Source organism: Ceratotherium simum, chromosome 3 (assembly GCF_057802395.1).
Source record: "Ceratotherium simum simum isolate JZ-2026a chromosome 3, ASM5780239v1, whole genome shotgun sequence".
Lineage (NCBI taxonomy): Eukaryota > Metazoa > Chordata > Mammalia > Perissodactyla > Rhinocerotidae > Ceratotherium > Ceratotherium simum.
Window position 1 is genome coordinate 88,945,693 of NC_141902.1, and position 14,483 is coordinate 88,960,175.

Sequence of the window (14,483 nt, forward strand, 5' to 3'; positions counted from 1 at the left end):
AATACATAAAACAGAACTTTCTGCTCCATTTGTCCTGGGCGATTATGGTCTAAGGGCTTCTTTATATTTCTTAAATGTTTTCCATGCTCTCTTGGGTCTTTCTGTACCTTAAAACATCTTCAAGACATGAATCACAGTTTCCAAGGCTGTTGTTTCTCTAATTGGATGGATGTCTGTGATCGAGGCTATATCAGACTTCCGATCAACTCAATTCACACACAGCCAAGCCTTGTGGCTGAAGCACAGGACAGTGGTTATCTCCACTTGCAGGACCATTTCAAGGAGCCAAGACAATCAGCTCCTCTGTTATCTCAGTAGTTCCTGAGCTTTTCCCTCCTCAGCACACCTGATGATAACCTTTGAACCTCCAAGAGATTGCAGTGGGTGTCCATGCCACTTCCCACCAAACTTCTCCTCCCCATCCCCCTCTCCCTCTCTTCCACTCCCGTAGCCAACACCACCTCACACCAGACTTTAGCCACACCAGACTGCTTATTGTTCCCAAATCAACCTAGCACTTTCAGGTCTCTGTGCTTCTCCTCAAACTATTTTCCCTATCAACAATACCCTTCTCCTCCTCACCACCCACCTGGAAAACTCCTACCCATCCTTCAAGGCTCAATTAAGCAATACCCCTTCATCCTGTCCAATAGCTTTTCCTGGCCCTCAGTTTTCTCTCCTCATGCAGGAATAGCAAGTGCTTGTAGTTTGTGCTCCCACAAACATTCACTCAGTATATATCTCCATGATGTCACCTTCTTACCATGCATTATAATTATTAACTAATGAGCTCCCCAATGGCACAGCCTAGGCACTGCAGCACCTGTAGGACCTGGCCAACAGAGAAGCTCAGTCCCGGCCCAAGTCATGATCCTGCTTCCCTGATGAACCAAGAGGTGTGGGGCCAAGAGTATGTGACCACGTGAGCTCTCAAGATAGGAAAAAAAGGTATGAAGAGATTGTACTTGTGCCCTGCTTTAATTGGGCAGACAAATCACCTGGGGATCTTGTTAAAATGCAGGTTCTGATTCAGCAGGTCTGGAGTGGGGCCTGAAATTCCACATTTCTAACAAGCTCCTGAGTGATGCTGATGCTACTGGTCCAGAGCCATACTTTGAGTGACAAGGCCCTGAGGTTTGTTTGCATGGGCACATGATGCACCTGGGGCAGCAAGGGAGGCAAACCTCAGAGACCCCTGCTTCCAGAGGATGAAAGGGTTTAGAGAGAGGAAACAGAGACCCTTCCAAGAAGAGAAAAGCTTAAAAAACGAGGCCTAGAATGTAGCAGTGGCTCAATAAATCTTTGCAGAAGAGTATGGTTTGGGCGTGGGCCCAAAATCAATCTTAGAGTCTAGAATTAACGAAGTCAATCATGCAGAGGAACACAAGCAGATTTCTCTCAACCCATTCTTGGGGAAGATAGGAGACTGGTCTCAAAGTTATAGAAGAAACTCAGTTATGAGCCATGGAGCACCAAGTTAGGGCCCATTATCATCAAGGATAGCTGGGAAGCAGGTTGGATCCAGAGCCTGGTTTAAGCCCATCAGGTATTAGCTAGATATTTGCAAACTCCCTTTAGGAGAGAGTAGCTTGTAGCAGCAAAAGTGGGGGAGGCTGCAGTTGGGGTTGTGGGTTGAGGCCCAGTGCCACCCCTAATAAGCCTTCATGGACTGTGTGAGGAGGGAACATAGCACAGTGCAAAGAACACGTTCTAGAGCATTAGGCGGCTTCTATAGTAGACACTAAACTTTGGGCAAGTTATTTAACTTCTCTGAACCTCAGTTTACTCCATTATAAAATGGAGACAATAATCCCCCACTTTATAGGGATTGTGAGAATTAAATGAAATCATATGTGCACGATAATAATCATTATTGTCACATGATCAAACTTCAAGGCTCCTAGAGGAACAATATCTGATGCATATGTGTGTCCCCAGTACTTAGTACTAAATTAATGTTTGCTGCAAAATTAAACTTCTCAGTTTCCATCTCTTTATCTATAAAGTAGGAATAAAACAGATTTACAAGCTGCTTATTCAAGGGTTGTTGTGAGGATCCCATGCTTGCGATACTAAAGTGCTGAGTCAAGGCTGGTGGTGATCCTCACAACCTGAGGGTGACTGTTCCCCTCGATTCCCAGATGGGCAAGCCCTAAGCATTCTCTTGTCTCTCCACGGTGAGAGCAGAGGGGGCAGACCAGAGCCCTGAGCTTGCTCCAGGGAATCTAGGGTGAGACTCTCAATCTGGAGCTGCAGCTGCCACAAATGGACCTCAGCGAGTTGTTGGATTCAGGAAGTGGCATTTAATATGTCTGCCATCAATGAGCACTCGCTAGGAGGCAGGCACTGTTCTAGGCCCTTTGTGCAAGTTAACTGATGTCTTCTTCCCCATAACTCTACAGAGTAGGTAATACTATCATCATTCCCATTTTACTGATTGGGAAACTGAGGCACAGAGCTGTGAATGACTTCCCCAAGATCTCACATTAGTAAGAAGCAGAGCCAGGCTGAGAACCTAGGGAGACTGGCTCTGGGGCTCTTTACCCTCTGCCATCTCAAAGAAGCTCAAGAATCCAGGAACTGACTAGTAGGTCGAGCCCACCAGAAGGGGCCTTACTTGTCTAGAGTCAATGGGCTGAAAGTACCAGGACATCAACCTGGGAGTGACACAGATGAAACTGAGAACCTGATAGGACTAACCTGGCCTCTGACAGCCCTCTGTGGTGTCCCAAGAGCCCGCACACTGGGCCACTTGGAAACAGAGGCCACCCATCCCGTGACTTAAGGACTGGAGCCCGGCACAGCTTCTGTGCCAGACATCGGCCAGCACCACCGAAACAAGAAAAGAAAAGTTATCCATCACGGGGAGGAGAGGAGAACTTGGCTCAGCACCCCACCCTGTTTCCCTATTGCTTCTGACCCTTTCCAGTCTACCTCTGCATTGTTCCACTTGAGCTTGTCTTCTGTGACTTTAATTTTTAAGCTACTGCTTTTACATTGCTTCCTTATAGCTTCCCTTTCCTTAGAGCTTAATTTTATGCTTTGCTTACAAAAATAAAAGTGGCTGCGTGTAACCCATGGACGTTTAAGCGACCACGGTGGGATGCGTTCATCACTCATGGTAGGAGTCAGTGTGCAGCTGAGTCCCTGGAGCTCTCCAGGGCCAAGGTCAAGAGCTCCTGCCACTGCTGTGACCCCTCCAGCCCCATCCCCAGGCCCAGCACTCTGCCTGGAGCAGGCCACCCCACAACGGCGTCTCCTCTCCCTCAGAGCCGCCCACGTGCCAGCTGGGCTCCACTCCTCAGCACCATCTGCTGCACCACGGATCAGGCGAGAGGCCACGGCCGGATTCTGTGCATGCAGGAGAGCAGAGGCCGCAAGCAAAACAAGAGCAGCCTTCCCTGGGCCTGGGCTTTGGGAGTCGGCACGGGAAATCCCAGAGGAGTTTTTGGAAGAAGCTATCGCGAGGCCTAACCAGGCTCTCACCTGCCTGGGAAAACTAGTTGTGCTGTTTCAGAGGATTTCTAAGCACAGTAATGAAGGAACCCAGGCCTTGTTTTCCTGTTCTTTCTTAATCTCTACCCTCAGCTGAACTCATGTTGGTGCGGCCCTGACTTGGGCTGGATCCTCTCTCCATCGTGAACTTACTGTAGGCTCTTAAATAAGTCATTTCCTTCTCCGGACTCAGCTCCCTCCTTCGCTTAGTAAGGAGTTTAGATTCCTGCTTTCTAAGGTCCCTTCAGCTCTGAAACATGAAGATCCTGTGGTTCAAATAAGTCCTTCTATTACCTTGAACTTGTTCTGGATCTGAAAAGAAACCTGTCCATGAAATATTTATTAAGACAAAACCTGCACACGAGGCAATAACGATGGATGGCACATTTATCCAAGGACACGTCCATTCCATCTCCTTAGCAATACTCATTTGCAGCTTTCTGTCATGGAAGGACCTTGAAAACTCACACCTATCTCTGCTTAGGTGAGTTTTAGGAGCTCAGAGCTCCTGCCAACACAGGTGTCATCTGGGGTTGACACAGGAAGCAGTTAATGGCACCCAGCTCCTGCCTTAAACAGCCAACTTCCAGACCCAGACAGCTGTGATTCTAGAAGGCCCCAGAGATCTGGCAAAATTACCTTCTCTTGCATCTATGCAGAGCTGGAAGGAAAAGAAATGAGGTTGTTCAACCACTTCTCCAAGGGCACTTTTGTCTGTGATTTCTTTTCCCTGGGCCTCAGGTTTCCCATCTATAAAGTGGAAATGGGAGAAAGGACATGGCCTGTATGATCTAGCTCCAAGAAGAGGTTCAGTTCAACTCAATTCCTGAGGGATTACACAGTCACCGGTTAGGGGAGAATTTTCAATTGAATTTTGGGAAAAGAAAGCTAATGCTACTCTCTCCACTGCCATCCAAGACAGAAGCAAGCTCTAACGACTGAAGGGGACAGGAAGTGGGTGGAGCAGGAGTCTTATAGAAAACCAGAGACTTGCTAGGACCACAGGCTTCTGTGTGGTGAGTTGAAGGAGGGCATCCATGGTGTGAGTCTCCATTGCTAGAGCACGAGACACTGTTGGGTGAGCTGTGATCAACGGGCAGTGCAGCAAGGGAGCTGTGGCCCTCGCTGCTGATGTGTCTGAAGGCTAACAGAAAGCTGAGTGCATGTTCCTTGATCTAGAGGAGGCCAGAATGGCAGCATAGGCACGGAGGTGGGGGGAGAGAAACCATTAGCTGTTGAGTACTGACTAGGTGCTGAAGACTTAGCTCTTCACTGTGACTTACACTCATTTCTTGTCCAGGCCAGTGAGGAATAACCAGGAAGAGGCTCAGCCAATAGAGGAACCACAGCAGCATTTACTCATTCATGCATGTAATAAATATCTATTGAGTGCCTACCATTTGCCTGGAACAGGGAGAACAGCAGACTTATCCAGTAGAAGACACCATGGGGCAGATTTTGTGGGAGCAAAGCCCAGAGGCATCTGACGGAAAGTTTCTGCATCTACATAATCCAAGCGACTCAGAAGTTTTCATCATGGAATTCCAACAAACCATGGGACATTGCAGAGCTGAGCTAGTGGGGTCAGTTTATTGCAGAGAAGCAGAGAATAGAAGGTTGGTTTTCCTCCAAGGCACCTTGGAAATCTCTAGCCCACAAGGCTGATTATTATCTACTTGTTCCATTTTGAACAGCATGGGCCCCATGCAAATAATCTTCTGAATAGCACTGGCAACGTTAAATGACAGGTTGTCAGCTGCCTCTTCACACAGAATCTTTAAGTCCCTCAACAAATACAGCGACCCCTTAATCAACATTTAGACCAACATATTTCCAAGTCCAGGAGCATGAAGGGAACTGCAGAGCACTTGAGTATTATTATCATCACCACCATCATCATTTTACAACTGAGGAAACCAAGACTCAGAAATTAAATAACTTACTCAAGTTTACTCAGCTAGAAAGAAATGAAGTTTGAGTTCAAACCAAGTTCTATCTGATTCTAAACCCCACTGCTCCATCCTATGCCCACATGGTAAGGCCTGTTACCCACTCACAAAAATAGAGGTCAACTTGCTATCTCTTTCTCATACTTCCTTCTGGACTTCAATTCTTTTTTTCCCCCACTATTGGCGCTCTCTCTCTCTCTCTCTCACACACACACACACACACACACATACACACACACACACACAGAGGAAACCGCTTTCAATTATAGTACCTACTTTTTTTCAACACCCCCCCCCCAATATCTTTGCAAACGAAACTCACACTCACATATTCAGCCACACCATGGGGAGGAAACGCACAGCACGTAGTGTTTGAGATTGAAGTCATTCCATCCCTCCCCTTTCCCTGTAAAGCTATTGCCTATTTCTCTCCTTTTATAAACAGGAACACATTATGCAAGATGCTGTAGATGTGGGATTTTTCAAGCAAGCTGGTGACACTCTTCCACTTGGCATAAAATTGATTTAAATAAGTTTCTCCCTTTTTCAAGATTCTTCCCTGCTCCTGCTTAATCTTAAATTAAGAGCAGTACAATAATAGCCCAAGAACATCACACCCCTGAATTTCAACCACTTCTCTCTGGAAAATCTTGTCTCCATTTTTGAAAGTATGAGCTATTTTTCAGTTTCCACTTGTTTCTCTTTCTTACTTGTCACCAAGCATTGCTTTCTATAAGCTATAAGCAACTGGAGTCTTCACATTTAAAATCTGTTTTTAGTCCACAAAATCTACAATAAGGCTCCCATGAGACCTTGGAAACAAAGGAAATAACTTCAGGGAGTCACACTTCTAGATCCACTGAAGCAAAGATCTGCAGTCATCTCCAGTGATTAAATGGTTCCATTCATTCATTCAGTAAATAGTCACTGAGCACATACATGTGCTAGGCAATATTCTGGGCACTGATAATACAGCAGTGACTTCGCTCATCGAAGGGACAAATAAATAACATGCTAATGATAATCAAATGTATATCTCCTTCTAGGACCTCTTCCTTTAACTCTAGACTCATATATATAACTGTCTATTTAACACCTCCCATTGGATGTCCAACTGAACCCCATAATTGTTCCTTCCCCACGTCAGTAAAGGGCAACTCCTTCCAGTTACGCAGGTCAAAATATGTGGAGTCATCTTTGACTCCCTTCTTTTTCTCATACCCTAAATCTATCCCATCAGCAAGTCCTATCTGCTTTATCATCGAATACATCCAGAATTTGACCACTTCTCACCATGACCACTACACCCTGGTCCACACCACCATCATCTCTCAGCCGGATCATTGTAGTAGCCTCCTGACTGATCTCCCTGTTTTCACCCTTGAGCCCTCAGAGTCTATTCTAAGAGCTAAAGCTCAAGTGATCATTGTAAAACATAAATCAGATAATGGCAACTTGTGCTTGAAATTCTCCAGTGGCTTCCCATCTCACTCAGAGTAAAAGCCAAAGTCTATACAAGGCCCTATAAGACCCGGTATTACCTAGCTCCCTGCTATTTCTATGATCTCATCTTCCACCATGCTCACCCTCTCTCAGATCCTTCTACATGAGTCTCCTTGCTGCTCTAGAACATGCCAGTACTTTGCTGCCTCAGGGCCTTTGCACTTGTTTCCCTACCTGAAAGAGTCTTTCCCCAGATCTCCATATGGATCACTCTTTCACTTCCTTCATGACACTTTGATCACTTTATATAAAATGCCCACCCCCTACTCCACCCTACCCCCAACCCCCACTCAACCAGGCACTCCCCATCCTCCCTTCCCTGCTTGAGGTTCTTTCATCATCTAGTATTACACATTTACTTGTTTACGCACATATTATGTGTCTCCTCCAACTAGGATGAATGCTTCATGAGGATAGATCTTGTTATTTTTACTGCTGTATCGTCTGCCTATAACATGGCTGGCACATAGAGAATGCTTAATAAATATTTGGTGAATGAATGACCGGCTAAAGAAAAATATGTCTACAGTTGGTCAGCCACGGAAACACAGAAAAAAAGAAAAAGAAAAAAAGGCCAAGTTGCAGACATTGCTCATTCAAGCAGAGCTCAAGAGAAAAGAAGTCTTAGCCAAGGGGACCTTAAGTATTGAGGTCCCTATGGTAGATTGATTGCAAAAATATCCCCAGTTCTTCCCCTCCCCATATCAATGCTCTTTGTAATGTGACTGTGCAGTTCCTCCCAACAAAAAGTGCAGTCCATTCCCTACTCCTTCACTCTGGGCTGGCCTTGTGACTTACTTTTGTCAATAGACAGGATGAAGTGACAGTGTGGAAGTTACAAGCTTAGGCCTCAAGAGGCCATGTGAGTTTCCACTCTCTCTTGGATTCCTGCCACTACCACGTGAACACGCTGGGCTCACCTATTGGAGGATGAGAGGCCACATGGAACAGAGCCACGTCATCCCAGCTGAGGTTACCCTAAAGCAGCCAGCCTTCAGCCACTCCATCAGCAGACCAAAATCACTTGAGCAAAGGCAGCTGAGATCAACCAAGCTCAACCCAGATCTGCAGAACTGCCCAGCAAACCCACAGAACAAAACTGGTGGGCAAGCATTACCATATTTCAAGACTTACAGTAAAGGTAAACTAATTAAGACAGTGCAGTATTGGCACAAGGATATGTACATGTGATTGGCACATGTGTTGCCAAGATCAGCTCTAATGTGTGTGATCAGTCCCAAAGGTCTGCATCTAAGTTGCTTTGCTCTGAGTACGTGCTCATCAGGAAAATTCCTTGTGATTTAGTTCTCATGAAGGGGGTCTGCAGGAAGAAGACACACTAACCATGCCACGCTGTGTCTCAGCCATTGCAAATCAACAGACCGGCATACAGGTGAGCAAGGTCACTGTGATGTGGCCTCGAGAGACAGGTCAGGTTTCTGAGGCAGCAAGACTAAAAGCATTGGGGGACATTCACAGAGGTAAATGTCACCTTCTGCGGTGACTTGGGGGACACCCACCCAGCCACCCTGACTGTGACCCAGCCTCACCACATCCTATTTCAGAGAAACTTGGACAAGGTTCTCAGGCATCCAGTCCCATTTCTGTCCGTGGAACACGCTGCAGTAGCCCGACCGCACCACGGACAGCTGTGGGATGGAGCTCTCAACTCCCCAGACACGCTCTCGAGAGGAACAAACCTCAAAAGGGCATGGCAGCAAACTGTGACTTTCATATGAAGCCTACAAGATGGGAGGACGTCTCAAATAAATGTGTCATGTGATATTATGTAAATGCAGCCCATGGTACACCAAAGGCCGGTACATTTCCAGTTGACTCCAACACCTTTCCATAACCGTAGAAACTATTATCACTCTCAAAGGAAAAAGAATAATAACCAGCAAGGACAATACCTGCAGGACCATTCACTAAAGGTGACCCTTTCTTTCATTATGGGGGAAAGGAAACAAACGAAATACTAAGCTTCAACAGAAGCACAAATACAGTCCTTGATCTGGATGAAAGATATCTGAACAGTTTTGCACTGTCTGCCTAATTCCTGTGCTTCTTGTCGCCTTGCAAAGATTTATACCTCTTCTTGCTGCGTTCATTTACACTCTGAGTGACCACAGGAACCTATGTCTACCAGCCAGCCTTCTTCTAAACATAGAGTGTAGGATTCCCGCCAATTCCTTAAACCAGAGCTCAGGTCATAAATCTTAGTGACAAATATAAATCATAAGAGGCACGACCCCAGTGACCTTGCCGCATTACCCTCTGACCTCAAGTCCTACTGCTGCTCCCCTCACTCACTCAACCACAGCCTCCTTGCCCTCCTTTCTGATTTTCTTATGAACACACCTCTCTCTTGCATCAGGGTTTTTGCAGGTGCTGTAACTCTGCCCAGAATGCTCTTCCTCAGACATCTGCCTGGCTGGCTCCCTCACCTCCCCAGGGGTCTGGTCAAATGTCACTTATCAGCAAAGCCTTCCCTGACCAAGCTGCATAAAAGAATAACAACCCTCCTCCCCCCCTCTGGCAGCACTCTCCACTCCACTTAGCCTGCTTTATTTCTTTCCACTATAATGCGTCATCGGCTGATACACTAGTTACTTATTTATTTGTCCATTATCTTGCACACACGCAAGTTAACCTCCTTGAGGGACTTTATTTACTTCAATTCTGTATTCCCCACACATAGAGCAGTACTTGACACGTAGTAAGTACTCAATGAACAAACTGCCATTTCTTGAGTACCTACTTTGTGCCAAGCAATCTATATACGACAATCATTTCACAATGAACATATATTTTTAAGCAGCTACTATGTCATTATTATAACAACTCTATTGTTATCTCCATTTTACAGATCAGGAAACCAAAGCACAAAGAGAGGCTAAGTAACCTGCCCAAGACACTTACCTGGGTCTGTTTGAGCATCAAAGCCCATGCTCCTTGCAGTGCGCCAGCCTGCTTTTCACATACCTCCATGATGGCTTAGGTTACAAAATGCACGTGATATGCATCTCTGGCAAACATGCACAACACAAGAGCTCTGCATTTTGTCATTTTTCATCACCCACCACAGCTTTTGTCCAGGAAGAAATATTCCTGAGATTGGATTTCCATCTCCCAGAGCAGACTGGTGGTAATGGTTTCAGCTTTCCTCTATTCTACCCATTTAGATATAATCAAGGTCAGAGCTTTCCTTTTGAACTGGGCTGGGACAAGCACAGACAGGTCACGGATCCAGGGGGGAAGAAGGCAGAAGTTCATCTGCTCTGAGAATCCCTCAAAATTTTCCAGAATCCCTGACCTGTGAAGTACTGCTTCAAAACCTTCCTGGCTCTGGAATTTAGGAAAACCATCCATTAAAAAAAAACAAAAAAGCCTGACCTGCTCTGGGCGCCCTCCTCCTTTGGTGTCAGCCTGTGTCTGTGTCTACTGGGGTCTGGTCACGTACGGCGAACACCAGCCTTGCTGTGACTGGGAAAACTCTGCCCATCCAGCGGCCCTGATGTAAATGGGGTGGGAGAGCGATGTGGGTCACTCACAGACCAAGGGACCAAGGGAGGGACCCAGTTCCTACTGAAATCCGTGTAATGCCCCATCTCTGAGGGCTTCATTGTAAAAATAATCATTGCCACAATTGATTCCTTCCTCTTCTCCGCTCCCACCACTCTTTTTTCACACCTGCATTACTGAACTTATCGCACTTCATTATTACAGGTGTTTCTCCCCAACCAGGTGTGAGCTTCTGGGGAGCCGGGACTTTTGTTTTCATCATGTCTGCATCCCCAAGGATTAATCCGGCCTCTGGCACACACTAGGTGCTCAGTATTTGCTGACTCAAGAAACATGCAGAATGAGCCTGCACTGTATCTACTGCATGGACTGGAGCAAGCAGGACAAGTCACCTCTCCTGGAAGGGCAGGAGGCAGACACACAGAAGAGCCCAGAGTGACCATTGAGCTGGCTGCAGTACCCAGTTCTCCCCCAAACACACACACCTCTCATCCCTCACCTGCCCTGATCCTCAAAGTCACCCACATTTACCTCTCAAACAGGCTTTAAAAAAAGAGGAGCAGGCACCTCTCAGCGCACCACCCCACCCAACCTGGGCGGCTCTTATCAAAGCCCAAGACACCGGCTTCAAGTTACCTTTAAACGGAGCTAGTTTGCATCTGTGACCTCTGGATAAAGGATCGTGTTTCAGCAGCCCGGCTGAGCCCTGGACAGCAAAGATTTCTAACACCCGTCTGCGGAAGAAACGGCGGTGCCTCGCTCCTCCCTGCCTGAACGCGTTTGCTCACCCATCCCTGCAGAACAAATCATGTTCTTTTCCTTGCGCTAAAATCCATCTATCAACAAATCCTCTCTGGGTCCCTAAGAAAACGGCTCCCACGCCCGCGGAGGGCGCCCTCCACATACAGAAATACTCACAAACCCCAACCCAGAGCCACCAGGTGGAAGCATGTTTTTAATCTGTTCTTTAAAAACAAACCAACAACAACAACAAAATCCATCTAATAGGAATAGAATTGAAACTAAAAGCAGTGGCTAGGAAGCTTGTGGAAACGGAGTTATAAATGTCAGTAGCCCAAGTTGCAAAACTATGAATGGCGCTAACAGTTCAAACAGGGTTTAAAAACAGCCCTTGGGGATGCCACCTTCCAAGAAGCGCGCAGCCCCAGGCAGCGGGCAAGTCCTTGCTTTTCTGCGCCGGCTGTCCAAGACCTTCCGCTGTCTTTTGTGCCGTTTACTATAAACAACATTCAGAGGCACCAGCGTGTACGTTTCAGCCCCGGCAGGCGAGCTGGGGATCCCCCAGGAGCGCGCGGGGTCCGTGCCCCGGCCGGGGCTGCACGCGCCGGAGAGAGCAACGCCGTCCCCTACCTGGGTGGGAATTCCGCCGGAGGCCGCCTCCGGGTGCGGACGGAGCAGCGTCTGCCCTGGCGGCCCCGCCGGCAGCTCGAGCTAACGCTGCGCTGGGGCGATCCGGGCGGAGGCAGGAGTCGGCGGGTGTCACACCTGCATCACCGCGCCCACGCCGCCGCAGCCGCCTGCCCAGGCGCAGCGCGCAGCGCGCCCCCGCCGCACCGAGCACCGAAGGTGGGGAGGCTCCTGGGTCCTCGCTTCAGCGAGATCAGATCCTAACCCGCTTTCTTCCCGGCCTGGGCATTAAAGGTATTCGCGGCGGGCAGCTGTTAGCTTCCAAATCCCCTTCTGATTCAAGGCGGGGCTCAGTGGAAAGGAACCCAGTGAGGCCCCAGGCTCTCTGGATTTGCAGACCAATAGATATTAAACTTCTTATTCCTCGAGTTTCGAGTTTTGTACCCAACTGATAGTAGTCTTCATCTCGCTTTGCTCTCTCCACCCCGCCTGGGGTGAGGGGGCGCTGTGTACTCCACATCCCTTTTCACCGACTCCCAACTAGGATACGTCAGAGAACAGGACTCAAATTCCTGGGAAGGAGAATCCTCTAATAGTCCCATCCACAAATATCTCACACGATGGATGTAATTAAATCTCTCTGTCGTCGTTACCTCATCAGAGAACTGAAAAGAACCTACTTGCTGAGTGGGAGGAGGGAGGAAGACTTGGAGGGCTTGACGCGTTACAGGAAGCCCTCCACCTGCACCTGGCTCCCTCCTTCCAACCCCAACTCCGCCCACGAAAGAGTTCAGCAAATTCAACTGCCAAGGCTCACCCTGCAATGAAAGGCTCTCTTCAGGAGCAAGACGCCTTGAGAAGCAACGAAGTGACGCTGGAAATTCAGAGATGAAATCAAACAACAACTCCTGAGGTGCCTGGCTTTCTCTAGGGTCTGGAACTACATTCCTTTCTTAATAGTGCTGAAACAAGTCATGTCCTGAAAGTCTCTTCCCTCTTCCTCATCCAGCATAACCGCCATTGCAAGGTCTTCGGTTCCACCTCCTCAGGTCTCTACCATCAGCACCCTGCTGGCCAGCTCCTCTGTCCCTTCCCTACTTCAGGCCCCCAGCATCTCTCACCTGGACCACCTCAAAGGCTTCAACTGCTCAGCTTCCTAGACTCATTTCTTAATATGTAAACGTGATCTTGACTCTTTCCTACCTACAACCATGCTCTGGCTTCCCAACATCCTTAGAAAAACTAAAACTCTTTTAACACATCTCATATAGTCACCAAAGAGCAGGCACCTGCTGAACCCCACAGCCTCACCTCTTCATCCTCTTTTCCCCTCTGCTCCAGCCGTACCAAATATTTAATTCCTTCTCACTCTCTCACCTCCAGGCCTTTGCACATACTGTTCTCTTCCTCCCAATCCTCTTAGCCCTGCCTAATGCCTAAGGGTTCTCACTTGAGCCATCTCTTCCTCAAGGAAGTCTCCCCTCATCCCTGGAATAACGGAGTTTCCCTGCTCTGTATCCCTAGAGCCACCACTACTTCCTATACCACAGCATCCAATGCAGGTCACTAAAGTTAGGTGTCTCATATCTGTCTTCCTCACTTCAATACAAGCTACAAAAAAAACATGCCTCTCTCATTTGCCATGTGCGCACAGGGCACGCAGCATACAGTGTCGGCTCAATATATATTAGGGTGGGCCACCAAATTAAGATATAGAACAGTTCTGGTATTCAGAGATTTCTTTATACACCTTCTCTGGCAATAACCACTCATCTTCTAGATGTAACCACTACTCTCACCTCTTTCAGTATCAATTTGTATTGCCTGTTCTCAAATTCATACATATGAATGGAATCATACAGTATAGTATGTGTCTGTTAATGTATGGCTTCTTTTACTCAAAATAATGTCTGAGATTTGTCCATATTGTTACACACATTAATAAGTCATTCTTTTTTATTGCTGTATATTGCTCCCTTGCCTGAATATAACATGATTTGTCCCTCCTCCTGGAGATGGACATTTGGGTTGCTTCCAGTTTTTAGCACCTATGAATAAAGCTACTGTGGACATTTGATAGACATAAGCATTCTTTTCTTTTGGATATGTAACTAGGAGTAGAATTTCTAGGTCATAGGGTAAGTACATGTTTTGCTTTAGTAGATACTACCAAACAGCTTTCCAAAGTGGTCGTGCCAATTTACAGTCTCCCCTGCAGTATTTGAGATTTCCAGATGTTCTACTTCTCTGCCATAACTTGGCATTGTCAGTGCTTTTAATTTTAGCTATTCTTATGGGTATGTAGTGGTATTTCAATGTAGTTTTATTTTGTATTTCTTTGTTGACAAATGATGTTGACCTTTTCAAATGGCTTATTGGCCATTTGAATACCTTTTTGCGAAGTGCCATTTCAAGTCTTTTGACCAATTTATTGAGTTCTTTGTCTTTTACTTATCGATCTGTATATTTTAGATATTAGTCCTTGATTGGATATACGTAGTTTCAATATCTTCTCCCAGTTTGGGGCTTATATTTTTATTTTCTTAATTTTAAAGAAATACAATTTATCCATTTTTTCTTTTATAGTTAAAATATTAATCATATGGCTTTTAGGGTCTTGTTTAAGAAATCTTCATCTACCTC

At 46.7% G+C, this 14,483-nt stretch overlaps 1 protein-coding gene across 1 annotated transcript in view; it reads right to left on the minus strand.

Annotated features, from left to right (window-relative positions):
* Positions 1-11,988, minus strand: part of SV2B (synaptic vesicle glycoprotein 2B) — a 189,647-nt gene extending 177,659 nt beyond the window's left edge. The window contains exon 1 of the mRNA XM_087428900.1: positions 11,844-11,988. The gene's annotated coding sequence lies outside the window, so the exon portion shown is untranslated. The remainder of the gene's footprint in view (positions 1-11,843) is intronic.
* Positions 11,989-14,483: the final 2,495 nt, after the last annotated feature.